The sequence below is a fragment of the Canis aureus genome, chromosome 2 (genome assembly GCF_053574225.1).
Source record: "Canis aureus isolate CA01 chromosome 2, VMU_Caureus_v.1.0, whole genome shotgun sequence".
Lineage (NCBI taxonomy): Eukaryota > Metazoa > Chordata > Mammalia > Carnivora > Canidae > Canis > Canis aureus.
Window position 1 is genome coordinate 76369814 of NC_135612.1, and position 13539 is coordinate 76383352.

At 35.1% G+C, this 13539-nt stretch overlaps 2 long non-coding RNA genes across 4 annotated transcripts in view; one reads left to right on the plus strand and one right to left on the minus strand.

Moving 5' to 3' along the window:
- LOC144302508 (uncharacterized) overlaps window positions 1-10347 on the minus strand; it is a 60010-nt gene extending 49663 nt beyond the window's left edge. The window contains exons 1-3 of one of the 2 annotated variants that reach the window (XR_013369407.1): window positions 10084-10347; window positions 9645-9775; window positions 7398-7470 (exon numbers count right to left, since the gene is read on the minus strand). This is a non-coding gene — a long non-coding RNA (uncharacterized LOC144302508). Of the gene's footprint in view, window positions 1-7397; window positions 7471-9644; window positions 9849-10083 lie in introns of those variants that run through there. The other variant, XR_013369402.1, reaches the window with a different exon arrangement.
- Window positions 1-13539, plus strand: part of LOC144302504 (uncharacterized) — a 303624-nt gene that overhangs the window by 123742 nt on the left and 166343 nt on the right. The gene's annotated exons all lie outside the window — the stretch shown is intronic.

Consider the following 13539-nt stretch of genomic DNA (forward strand, 5'->3'; position numbering starts at 1 on the left):
GAGGGCAGAGGGGAGATGTCTTATGATAAACTAATTGCAATGATTTAATTTTATTTTGAATTGGTATTGAAGAAGATATCTCTGCTCTTTTGCTTTTTATAGAAGTCTCTTCATATTTGCATTATGCTCTATATCCCAAAGAAATAGAATTTTCTATTAAAATATATGTTTGTCTCTGGATAATATGAACTCATTAAGTCAGTTTTCACATTATTGTTGTTTTTAATGGTGCAAAGCAGGTGTCCAGTGAATCCTTGTTAACTGAGACTTTTTGTCAGATCACTGACCAAATAATGCCTGAGTAATATCTAGTCTGACAAATGTTATTATCTGACATTAACACTTGGGCCAGCTTTGTTTTGCTCCCTCAAAATCAATAGACAAGCTAAAGGCAGAAATACACCAGAAACTAGTCTTCCTAAAGAGCACGGTGACAACTCTGCTGTCATGGTTCCATGGAAAGAAAAGGTTATTCCTCATTTGTGGCGAATGTCATGTTCTCCCTCACCAGGGAGAGTGTAGGCTTCTGGGTATTGTCTCTTCAAAGCATATACAGTTCCGATTTGAAAAGAAAAATTCCAGCTGGGGTTCAAGCACAAGGCCTCCTAGGACAGGGCTAACCTATTGCCATTCTCTGCACCAAGGCACAATGATTTTATCCACTTACTCATTCATGCAGTTATAGGTATTGAAGGCTCTACCATGAATTTTTATTTGAGCACAGTGGGCAAAGGGAAATGAAGAAGCATCCATGGCTTTTGAGACATATACCAATAACTAGTACACAAATAATTGCTTGTAATATTTTTCTTCTAGACATGTCGATGAACTTATTGCTAACAACTTTATCCTTGTGAGTCAAGAAAAAACTTAGAAATAAGAAAGATTTAAATTTACCATTTATTTTTGTTCAAACATATCCTCTATATTTTTATCTTCCTGCGAATGTCAAGATATAATTGCTCTATTTTCACATATTTGCTCCATGAGGAATTCTCCTTCCACCTTTGGTTCTTCCTTAGCACTTTGAGCCATTAACTCCATTGGCTTGCTACTTTTTTCTTCCTTCACCTTGCTCTGAAAGGCTCCCTTCTCTCCTCAAATAGCTCTTTTTCCTACTACTTTAGAACCACTGAGCTACCTGTATCTGGAGGAAATGCTTTTAAAAGGCTCATTTATTAAGTCCATTCTGTCATTTCTAGATGATAAGTGTGACTGAGTTGAAGAAATTTTTTTGAGTTGAAGAATTTAAAATAGACCAGCTAGCAATCTAGCAATATTTTTGCCAATCTAAGACAATTTCCAAGCATTTCTCACAACAGAATCGAGCTCTAAAATATAAAAAAATAAACCTCTTAATGCCCAGTGTTGGCAGAGTGTGAATGCTATGTGAGGATATGAGAAACACGTTGTCATAATTCTCCTACTGAAAATTATTAGTGTGCTAGAGCAAACTCCTAGTGTCACTAATGATATTTTTTTCTGGATTTTTGACCTAACATAAAACTAGGGCAGAATCTTGATGGATCATAAAAAAATTATAACAGAACATCAAGTTTAAAGTAAAAAAAAAAAAACAGAACATCTTATCAATCATAAACCGATGATTTATATTCTAATAATAAAATGTTAGGGGAAGAAAGCTATTTCTAAATACATGGGCATACCAAATCACTGTTAGACAATACATAAAGTACTTCCTGAGTGCGTAATCTAATTTAGGCTCTTAGATAGTTTAATAAGTGCCCATACCAGTATAGATGTAGCAAAAAGTGGGCACTTTTATGTAAGCTGTAGTATATATGTCTCAACTAAATATATATGCCTCCCAGAAAAGTTTTCGTATATTTTCTCCCAAATCAATACACTGATGACATTGAGAAGTTTTAGTTTGTTTTATTATTTTTGAGGAATGCCCCATTAATAATAAGTATTATGGTCATTAGCATTCTTCTGCTAAGGCAGAAACTTTTCAGAAAATATTTTGATTCATAATTATAATTATCAAGCATAAAATCAACACATGGTTTGTTTTTAAATTATTTTACATGGGTTCCTCTAAAAATCAAACAAAATGAAATAATCAGATGGGGTCATTTTTCTGGAAAGCTCCAGTATGCAAAATATGATTTCAATTTCAAGGCCAAGTGCTGGAAAAATGAAGGGAATGGTAGTAGTGGTGTATCCAGATTGGGCACAGCTCAGGACTAATATTGGGTACTACACAGATTCCAGCTCACACAGAGGCATGATTACGATGCAAAGGTTCTTTCATAATTCCATGCTGTGCAGACAAATTTACTATTTTTTTTTGAGGCCTAATATCAGATGTTTACGCATTCTTCAGTTAGGACACCCGTGTTAGAACATGAGAACAGCCATTAGATTAGATCATTGTTTTGATGGAAGTGTCAAAATTTGATATGATGCAATCATATCTGACCACTTAAATCTGGTCTGACCTCCAATAAACTAGAAGATATACAAATGTGTACATAGGCATTTGATCATTTGAACAGGTTTATGTGGATCGGGACATTTTTGTCTGGCTGATGCTCAGGTAGGCAGCACTGTTCCTTCATACCTCTGTTACATTCATGGATATGTTACTGCATAATTGAGGAAAGGGAAGCAAATTTGAAGGATAAAGATGAAGAAGCAGAGCTGATGAGCAGAGCCAGAATCCTGCCTTCTCCCTCAGGACTAATTTTCAGTGATTGTGTGAAACTCTGGGCCCAATCACAACTACTTCAGAGACCATAGTGACAAAAGTGCCACACTTTTGTTTCTGCTTGCGACCTACCACTATTCTGGCCACAGGAGTCCTTTGCTTTGGGAAAATCTGAGAGTGGCTAAGAAAAGATATTCATCTCAACCTGGCTAAAACCATATAGGAAATTGATTGCTTGTGGAATGCCTTAAGCTAGGACAGATAGAGTCTGTCTGCTCCATTTTATTTCTCAGTCCTGTTTCTTTGATATTGGCTTCACTTTGGCAGGATTTTTCCTTGTCACTGCAAGACGGCTGGCAGCTGAGGACAAATTCTTGTTGCATAACCAGCAGCACAGAAAATCTCTTCAAGTGCTTTCCACAGAAGAAGAAAAGGTTTTTCTTTTCCAGAAGCCACAGCAAACATTACCCAGGGTCTCACTGCCTCTGATTGAATTACATGCCCATCTCTGAACCAATCCCAGTGGGACACACAGACACCTTTAAATCAAGAGTCAACTGGGGTCCATACCTGAAGCATGAAGCCACAGGGCAAATCCTTTTTAAAGACTTCGCACTGAAAATGGGGGGAAAGGATGGATTTCCTGAAGTGTAGTTAGAGTATGATATATGATGGAAGGGAAACAATGTGCTGACGACAAAATTATAAAGTTTCCATTTTAGTTACTTCTATGTAGGTTCTGGTGGTCTTCTGATGGGCCATGACAACCAGGAGGTTTGCCCGGGCAACATATGAGTCAATGGAGGCTGGAGAAGAAAAGAAGAAACTCTACAGCCCATAGCCGACAGACTGATTTGTGGGAACATTAGAGAAAACCATTGTGAATTCCCAGAAGTAAGGAAGAAATGGTTTTAGTGTCTGGAGTTCTGTGTACCATATGGTTAGAAGCTTAAGTCCTACAAACAGGAGAATGTTTTCTTCAAAACCAGCAGTTTATATAGACAAAATAAACACGTCATAACATTTTCCCTAACCTACGTTATCTCCCCGACATCTCTCATCACTTCTTACCTCATACTCCCCACCAGTACTGTCCAATAGAAATATAACACAAGCATAAATCAGGCACATGCATAATTTAAAATTTTTAAGTAGTGACATTAAAAAAGTAAAAAGAGAAAATTAATTTTAGTCATATACTTTAATTCAATTAAAATATTCTCATGTCAATATGCAATCAAGTTTAAAACCTAATTGAGATATTCCACTTTTTTTTTTTTGGTATTAAGTCTTTGAAATCCAATGTGTAGCCACATTATAAGTGTTGAATAGTTACCTATGGCCCGCACTTATTATAGGGGACTGTGTAATTCCATATGCTACTCATATTAAAATACTTCTTCTTTTCTGATAATTTCATTCTCCTCTAACATTTTTGTCCTTTAGGCTGTACTTAGCTATCAGTGCATCCAGAAAGCCTTCCTCAAAACCCCTACAGCTTATGTGGCTATCCTACGGTCCTGTGCTTATCCCAGTCATCCACATGTTAATGACAATGACAGGATCTTGCACTCTACAAGCCAGAGATCTAATGACAAAAACATTTTTAAGAAAAGATTATATATGTATATTTTTTTCTTATTTATATTGTGGTAAAATACACATACCATAAAATTTGCCATCTTAACAATTTTTAACTATACAGTTCATTGGTAATAAATACATTCCCGTTGTTGTCCAATCATCACAACCACCCATCCCATAGCTCTTTTCATCTTGTAAAATTAAAACTCTATACCTGTCAAACAGTAACTCCCCATTCTCCACTCCCTAGCCACCTCAACCTGGCAACCACCATTATACTTTCTGTTTCTATGATTTAGGTTACTCTAAGTACCTCATTATGAGTGGAATCATATGGCATTTTAATTTTTATTACTGGCTAATTTCACTTGGCATAAGAACCTCAAGTTTCATCCATATTGTAGCATATTTTACAATTTCCTTCTTTTTAAGGCAGAATAATATTCCATTACATGTATATACCACATTTAGCTTATCCATTTTTATCAGTTGATGGGCATTTGGATTGTTTCCATATTTTAGCTATTACGAATAATGCTTCTAAAAACACAGGTGTACCAATATCTATTCAAGTACTTCTCTTCAATTCCTTTGGATATATACACTGAAGGGAAATTGCTAAACCATATGGTGATTCTATTTTTAAAATTTCTTTTATACACTTCATTGTCAACAAGATATAGTCACATACCTACTAGTTTCAGTACTATTCAGTTGTTGATTTCTTCATTTACTATTTTTTATTGAAGTGTAATTGACACATGGTAATTCTATTTTTAAGTTTTTGAGGAACCACCACTCTGTTTTTCACAGCACCTGTACCATTTTACATTCCCACCAACAGTATAAAAATTTCCAATTTCTCCACATTCTTGCAAACATTGGGTATATTCTATTGTTTTGGTAGTAACCTTCTTAACAGGTGTGAAGTAGTCTCTCATTGTAATTTTGATTTATATTTCCCTAATTATTAGTGATATTGAGCATCTTTTCATGTACTTATTGGCCATTTGTATATCTGGGTAAATATCTATTCAAGTCCTCTGCCCATTTTTGAATTGGACTATTTGTATTTTTTTAAGTTGTAGGTGCTCCCTGTATATTCTGGATATTAATCCCTTATCTGACATATGATTTATAAATATTTCTCCCATTCTGTAGGTTGCCTTTTTATTCTGTGAATAGAGTCTTTTGATGCACAGATTTTTTAAATGTTTATGAAATCCAGTTTGTCTCTTTTTCCATTTGTTACCTGCACCTTTGGTATCATATTTAAGAAACCACTGCCAAATTCAGTGTTGTGAAACTTTCATCCTACATTTTGCTCTGAGAATTCTATGGTTTTACATTTAAGTTCTTGATATATTTTCAGTTTCTATGTATGGCATTGTGTAAGGTCCAAGTTCATTCTTTTGCATGTGGACACCTAGTTTTCCTAGCACCACTTGTTGAAAAGACAGTCCTTTCTTCGTTGAATGGTCTTGCACTCTTCTCAAAAATCATTTCACTATATGTGTGAGGACTTATCTCTGTGCTCTATTCTATTCCATTGGTCTATATATCTGCCTTTTTTGCCTTTATGCCAATACCACATCAATATTACACTGTAGCTTTGTAGTAAGTGGAGATCAGAAAGTGCAAATCTTCTCATTTACTCTTCTTTTTTGAGGTTATTTTGGCTATTTGAAATCTCTTGAGATTTTATATGAATTTTAGGATGGGTTTTTCTATTTTTCCAAATAGCATCATTATGATTTTTTGTGGAGATTTCATTAAATCTGTAGATTACTTTGGATGGTATCAACATTTTAACAATATTAAGTCTTCCAACTAATGAACATAAAATATGTTTCCATTTATTTATGTCTTCTTTCTAATGAGAAAAAGTTGTTAAAGACCATAAACCTCTTGAGGTCAAAGATTTTGTCTTATTCATTATTGTTTGCACAGAAGTAAGTCCAGTGATAGGAGCAGAGTAAATACACAATAAATATGAGTGGAATAAAGAGGAAAGGATCATAAGTCTAACTAACTTGAACTCTCACCCAAAGCCAATAGCATGGCCTTAATAACATAAAGCTTTTCTATGGGGACACTGTATTCTTACCTCTGCCAATATCTATTGTTCTCCAGTTCCTGAGTGATTCACAATGAATGTAAACACAATTTAGGTAACATTTATTAACTTAAATTATATTTATAAGAGTATTTTAAAAATGTTTAGATCTAGTCATGTAAAGAATAACTAAATCTCAGAGATTTTTTTCATTTATTATAGGCTGGATGCTGTGCTAAGTGGTCTGCATGGCATTATATGGCCTGATGTCAACATAAACCAAATAACACTTTGTGAATGACTTTTTAAAACTTTAGTCATAGTAAAACATAGTATGGTATTAAGAACAGATTAAGACACAAATGACATGGATTTATATCCTAGCTTTAGTCTTACTAGTTATTTGAGTATGGCCAAGTTTCTTACTGTTAGAAATTATTGTTCAGAAATATTAATTTCCACATATGAGTGAAACCATATGATAATTGTCTTTCTCTGATTGACTTATTTCACTCACTAATATGTAGAATATAAGAAACAGTATAGAGGATCATAGGGGAAGTGAGGGAAAACTGAATGAAAAGTCTTCAGAAAGGGAGAAAAACCATGAATACTCTTAACTATAGGAAACAAACTGAGGATTGCTGGAGGGGAGATGGGTGAGAGGTGGGGTAATTGGATGATGAGCATTAAGGAGGATATGTGATGTGATGATCACTGAGTGTTATACACAACGATGAATTATTGAATTCTACGTCTGAAACTATGTACTATACGTTGGTTAATTGAATTTAAATTTAAAAAAAAAGAAATATGAACTTCCTTCTACCTTCCCCTGAAAAGAATGAAATTTATTTTGCAATCACTTGACTATGGGCCTGACCATGTATCTTGCCTTGGCCAATGAGGTTTTAGGAATGAAGGCACAAGCAAAAGCTTGAAAAACAGTTAGAAATTGTTCATATCTTACAATTATGCTATTTCCAAAAGAAAAATATTCACAAGCTAACCTACCACACTCTGGAAAAGGAAGAGAAACTTGTAGAGTAGAGCTCAGTTATTCTAGCCTAGCTCACTCCAACTGACCTTCAGCTAGCCAACGAACAGCAGAGCCTCCCAGTCCAATCCAGCCAATATCAGCTATCCCTCATGGGATGACCTACATATTCAAGAAAATATGTGATTGTTAATTTAAGCCATTGCATTTGGGGGTGGTTTTATATTCAACACTTTTTGTGGCAACAGCTGCTTCCACATTTGTGAAATAGAGATAATAACCACACATACCTCACAGTGATATTGTAAAGATTAAGTAGGTTGGTTTATATAAAGCCTTAGAAGAATTCCTTGCATCTAGAAAGCACTAAGTATGTTAGTTATTATTTTAAAAATGGAAAATGTTAGACGGCCAGAGATTTTTAAGTGACTTGCTCAAAATCAAGGGATAGTAAATGATGATAAATGATTGAAACTTGGTTCCAATTTTACTAGGTTACCTCAGATTCTAAAATTTGACCTTTCAGAATGTGCTAGAAAACTGGAAAACATCACTAATGGAAACTATTCTTGGGAAATGGAACAGGCTACCATATAAACAGCATGAGCTTTTGAGTCAGACAGAACTTAAACTCATTCACTGGATAAACATTTAAGTGTCTCTAGGAGGCAGGCATTCTGCTGGGCATGGGGAATGTGAAGGTAAATTCAAGAGGGTTTCTGTCTTAAATGAGAGCAACAAGGAGATCAAACCTTTCTCCTGCCCTTTACTATCAATATGATCTTGGATAATTTAGTTAATGTTTATAAGCCTTGGTTTCCTGACCTGTAAAATGAGGACAATATTAACCTGTTCCTGATAGGGTTTTGTGAGTTTTAAATGAAATGACTTACATAAAACAGGCTAGCACATCCTAGACCATCAGAAAAATACTAGTTTTTCTTCTCTCTCCTATTTTTTTTTTCCTTTCTCATAAGAGTACTTTCACAGCTCTTTATGTATCTCATGATGAGTAAGTAAAATTAAATTTTCTCCAAACACCTCACAAGAGAAGAGAACTAATTAAAAAGATACTTTGGGAGAATTACTTAAGTACACTCAATTGTAATTATGGAATTCAAATCCCAAGTAAATAAAAACAATTTAATCAAAATTAGGTTGTGTGATGGGATCAGAAGTGGCTCCAACAAGCCATAAGGACAGTTATTTTCACTTAGACTTTATGATATCACTCACTGGATATCTCTCTTCCTGCCGCATCCTCTTCTCCAACTCAAAGGATATAAGGAAAGACATAGATTTATCACTTCAACAACTCCTTTGAAAGAATTTTAGTGCTTTTCTCTAATTCTGTGACAAATGGTGGTTAGTTCACTCAATATTCATGTTCAACTCCTTTTTCCATGCCTTCCTTTATTCTAGAGGATAGAAAAATGAATAAATGATTCCTGGTCTTTCCTCCTGTCACAGTAAGGGGAAGCCATGAGATACAGTGCTATCCAACGAGATGTGAAGGGAAATCTGTTGAAGAATATCATTGTTCTATTGAAAACGGGCCATCCTTTCTCTTTTTCCTTCCTTGAACATAATTCTGATGTTTAGAGTTTCCATGATCATCTTAAGCCAGAAAAAAAATTGAATAGTATAGAAGAAAGAAAGAACTCAGCTCCAAGAGGATATCAAGAGATGACATAGTAAATATTTAAAAACAATTATGACCAGTTCATTAAGCTTTGCAAACTACTGTGCATCAGCCTGAAGTCACTGATGGGTTTTTAACAAATTTGGACTAGATTTCTGAACTTCTTAAGAAAGTCAGATATACTCTTGCTTGCAGCCAAAAACATTCTTAATAGAATCAGTTGCACCCTCAGAATCCACAAATAATAGCTCTATGGTAAAAGAATTATGTAAATCTTTTAAAGGTAGAAAATGTCTTTAACAATATTATCAAAAGTATTTACTTAGACTAACAGCCATAATAATATTGAAAGGCCTTATACAGAAAAGGCAATTAAATTAATATTAATATTTTAAACCCTATGATTTTGTAAAATATTTTGAACTGTTAGGGATTTTCAAATTTGTAAGTAAAAATATAGAAAGGAGATTTACTTTACAAGTATTGTTTTTATAGTTAACAACGTTGTACTATGTACTTCAAAATTATTGAGAGCCTAGATCTCATGCTATGTGTTTTTTGCCAGAATGAAAAAAAAATGAAGGAATAGTTTCATTTAAAGAAGCACTTGTTTGGAGAATGGTTAAATTCAATACAACATCTAGATAATAATCAATAGCAACTAGTCACCTAAAAAATAAAATTCAAACTTTACCAAGTCTGCTTGCATATTCTCTCTCTTTACATCTCTGTCCTCTTCAACGTGAATGTACTGCTTCATCCCACTTAACTGCATATTGCATAGATCACACCCTTTTTTAATTGCTAGGATCATTCTGTCTGCAACTTCAAGAGCAGAGATGATGGTATCCTATGAAGAGCAAGACTCTGGAAAAAGTTACATCTGAACTTGACTCCCATTTCTTTTTTTTTTTTAATTTTTTTTTTTTTTTTTTTTTTTTTATTTATGATAGTCACACAGAGAGAGAGAGAGAGAGGCAGAGACATAGGCAGAGGGAGAAGCAGGCTCCATGCACTGGGAGCCCAACGTGGGATTCGATCCGGGGTCTCCAGGATCGCGCCCTGGGCCAAAGGCAGGCGCCAAACCGCTGCGCCACCCAGGGATCCCTTGACTCCCATTTCTGAGTCTTTACCTGCTACTTATTCTTGGGCATGTTTCTTCAACTCTTCTAATCTTCAAATTTCATTATCTGCAATTTGGAGAGGGTAAGGACTACCTCTTTGTTCTAAGTAAAGCTGCTTAAGCACAAAGAACAGTGCCTAAGCAGAGAAAGAACTCCTTAAGCCTTAGTTTCATATCATATCCAATTTAAATTGCTGATAACTATACAGGAATGTCTGCTGAATCGAAGTGACTCCTGCAATTCAAAGCCCAGATACTGAGAAACTTTTCAAAGCCTTTATTGATGTAACAATGTCACAGTGATCTCTTCCTTGCAGCACTTATTACCCATCTCCCCCACACAGCGTAGTAGGCACGTAGCCCATGTATTGTGTATTGCCTTTTAGATGGTGTTCTCTGATAAAGTATAAGATCTAATACGTGATTATTATTTCTACTGATTATTATTCTTCTTCCTGGTATCCCAGTGTTTTTCATAGAGAATTTAAATATTTTTGACAAAATATTGTAGAGACCGAATTCATGATTTTAAATACGCCAAAAGTCACCTACCTATCAGTTTCAAATAAAAAATATTTTCTAATTGAAACAACATATTAAAGGTCAAGTGTGTCCCTAATTCTCAGAAGGAAACTGTTGCCCATTTGAAAATTAGGTAACCTATTTTTTTCCCGAAATAATAATTCTATATTTCTACCAATTATTAGCTTCATGGTTCTACAATAAGGAGTCAACATGAATTCCTTGTGGAAAAATTATCACCTGGGAAACAAATTTTAAATTATTTGCAAATGAAAAATCTCTCTGAAAGGAGCTACAGTTTAAAATTTTATACATCTTTAAATAAATAATTTTGAAAAGAGTATTCTTTCATTGACCTGGAGAAAATTAATCTGATCAAGAAACACTTAAGGTTGTTGTTTTTTTTTTTTTCTGAAAAAGGCTCACAGAAAGCATTAATCAAAATTTTATTTTTATTAACTCATTTCCTACAAATTTTTTTCTCCACTTACGTCACTTCTAATGTCATATGATAATGGAATTTCTTTGGCTCGATGTAAGAAATAGCAATATTTTAAGAATTTGAGTAGATTATTTTGTTTCTTGACATACAATGACTATCATTTATTTAGGGAAGAAATTAGTAAGAGTGAAACAAGGTGTAAGAGTATAGTTCTCTAAGTGGCATCATCCCAAGAGGAAGTAAGGGGTAACATCATTAAAAAAAAGTGTCTAGATTGCATGTCACTCAAAAATATATTATAAATTAACATATTAATGCATAGACTATATATAATTCTAGTGTTTACATAAAAGCAGGTCTTACTATTAATTTATGCAAGGTAGTCATATTTTCCCCAATAATTTTGGCAACTTGTGTTTTCCTTTCCCCTATAGATGGATTAGCTTACAGCATTCATTACTTAGCACTTTTAAAAAGCATTAAATATTAATATTAAGCTAAGTAGCATTTACAGTGCAGATATTGCTCTTTTACTTTTTTTTTACATTCTTTCCCCTGTCCCCCAATGGATGCCTCACTCAAAACAGAAGAGAATATTCAAGCATTGACTCTAGATCTGATTCCACTTGTCATTCTGGCCACTCCAGACATAAATAAACTGACTGCCCGTTTAGATATTATCCTTAAGAGTAAGATGATTAGTTGAGGATTACTGAAATCACACTATCAAATAAACCACACTCAATTTAGAAAACCATTACTTTAGCATGAATTTTAAGCAGACTACAAAATAATATACAAATTGAATTAGAGGACATTTATAATTTTTTTTCACTGGGGAGTTGGTAAAACCCATATCCATGAGTGGTTAAGCAATTGTTACTGTTCTGAGTCTGTGCACTCTTCCTTTTTACCAACTGTCATTTGTGCCTGTGTTGTTCTGGGCTTTTCTTTAGGTCTGGTGATTGTCCCTGTGTCAGCCTCTTGTAATTTCCTCTGTTTGAAAAGCTTGGTCATTAAAGTGCAGATTTTCATCATTTGTGTCTGGCTATCTCTCCCCCTACCTGCTGCTTGTATAATCTGTGTAAATGCCAGAATCACAGATCTACAATCTCTTCAAAGTGCTGAATCCTCTGTGGGAATGCTTCGCTCTAAAATGTCTTCTTCACGCTGGTGATGGTTGTTTTAAGACCTCTTGTGTTTTAGAAGGATGAGGACATCATTGAGTGCATTCTTACAACTTCCTTTCTGTGATCCATTATGAATTTGACTCAATCACTCATTCAGCAGATATTTATTGAGCACTTACTCTATGTCAGATGCTGATCAGATTCTAAAATTATGGCATTAAATCAGAGAGAAATTCTTGTTTCTCCGTACATTCCAGAGTCAAATAAATTAACTGCCCTTCATGACTTCATGAAGCTCAACTTCTAGTAGTGATGATAGACAATAACAATTAGATAAGTAAAATAGACTGTACAGCAAAGAAAAAAAAAAAAAAACAGAGAAAAGTGATTGGCAGGGCCATGGTGGAAAGGGTTATAAATGTGAACAGAGAAGTGAGGGAAACGCCCTAGTCTTGCTAAAGTGGATAAGGCAAGATATTTTATATTGTTAATTACTGCACTGGATTTTTTCTCCCTTTGTTTCATGTGACATCACCCGCAATTAAGTATTAAGAAAAAGCCATATGTCCCTCCCTGACTTAAAGAACAAGAGGGAGGAAAGGTTTTTGACTCCTTTTATATCCTAGTAGCACTGACTTCAAAAAGAATGTGTTTGCAACAGTGAAAAGTCACTCATGGAATCTGATTAACCACCTACATCAAAATCATCTGGGGTATTTGTTTAAAATTCAGATTTATCAGCTACATTCCTAATCTACTTATCAGAATCTCTGGAAGATCTCTGAGAATGTTATTTAACGTTAGGTAAATGGGTCAGACCAAACTTAGGCCCACTGGTACACTGGCTTTGTACCTTAAGCAGCCCCACCCTGCAAGGTAAGGCAAGCTGACTCTCTGGGAAAAGGTCTGAGATGGAGTTTAGTGCAAGAGGTTTAGTAGAGAGAGCAAGCCCTTGTGACCGACAGCTGTGGAAGGGAGGGGGAAAAAGCAAGGTTAGGTAGAGGGAATGCCAAGTTATAATTCAAGGTCCGTTATAGCCTCAGCTGACCACAAGGGGAGCTCTGGAGTTTAAATCAGTATTGTCCAACATGGGGACAAAATGAAAGGACTTTATATTTCCACCTTAATAAGTCATTAAATTTGGGCTACCTGGAGAAGGACATGGCCTTGGGCTAGCTGTCTGTGGGTGAGGCAATACCAGAAGGGATGAGAGTATTTCCAGCAGCAGAGTTGCAAGTCTCTCCTTGATGAAAAATCTGCATGGTGCACCCTCGGGTCCACCATGTGTGATAGTCCCTCTGTCTCTGCCCTGTCCCACAGGCTAAAAACACCTGTGGGACCAAGAGGAGATGGACACTGAATGTCTTCACCA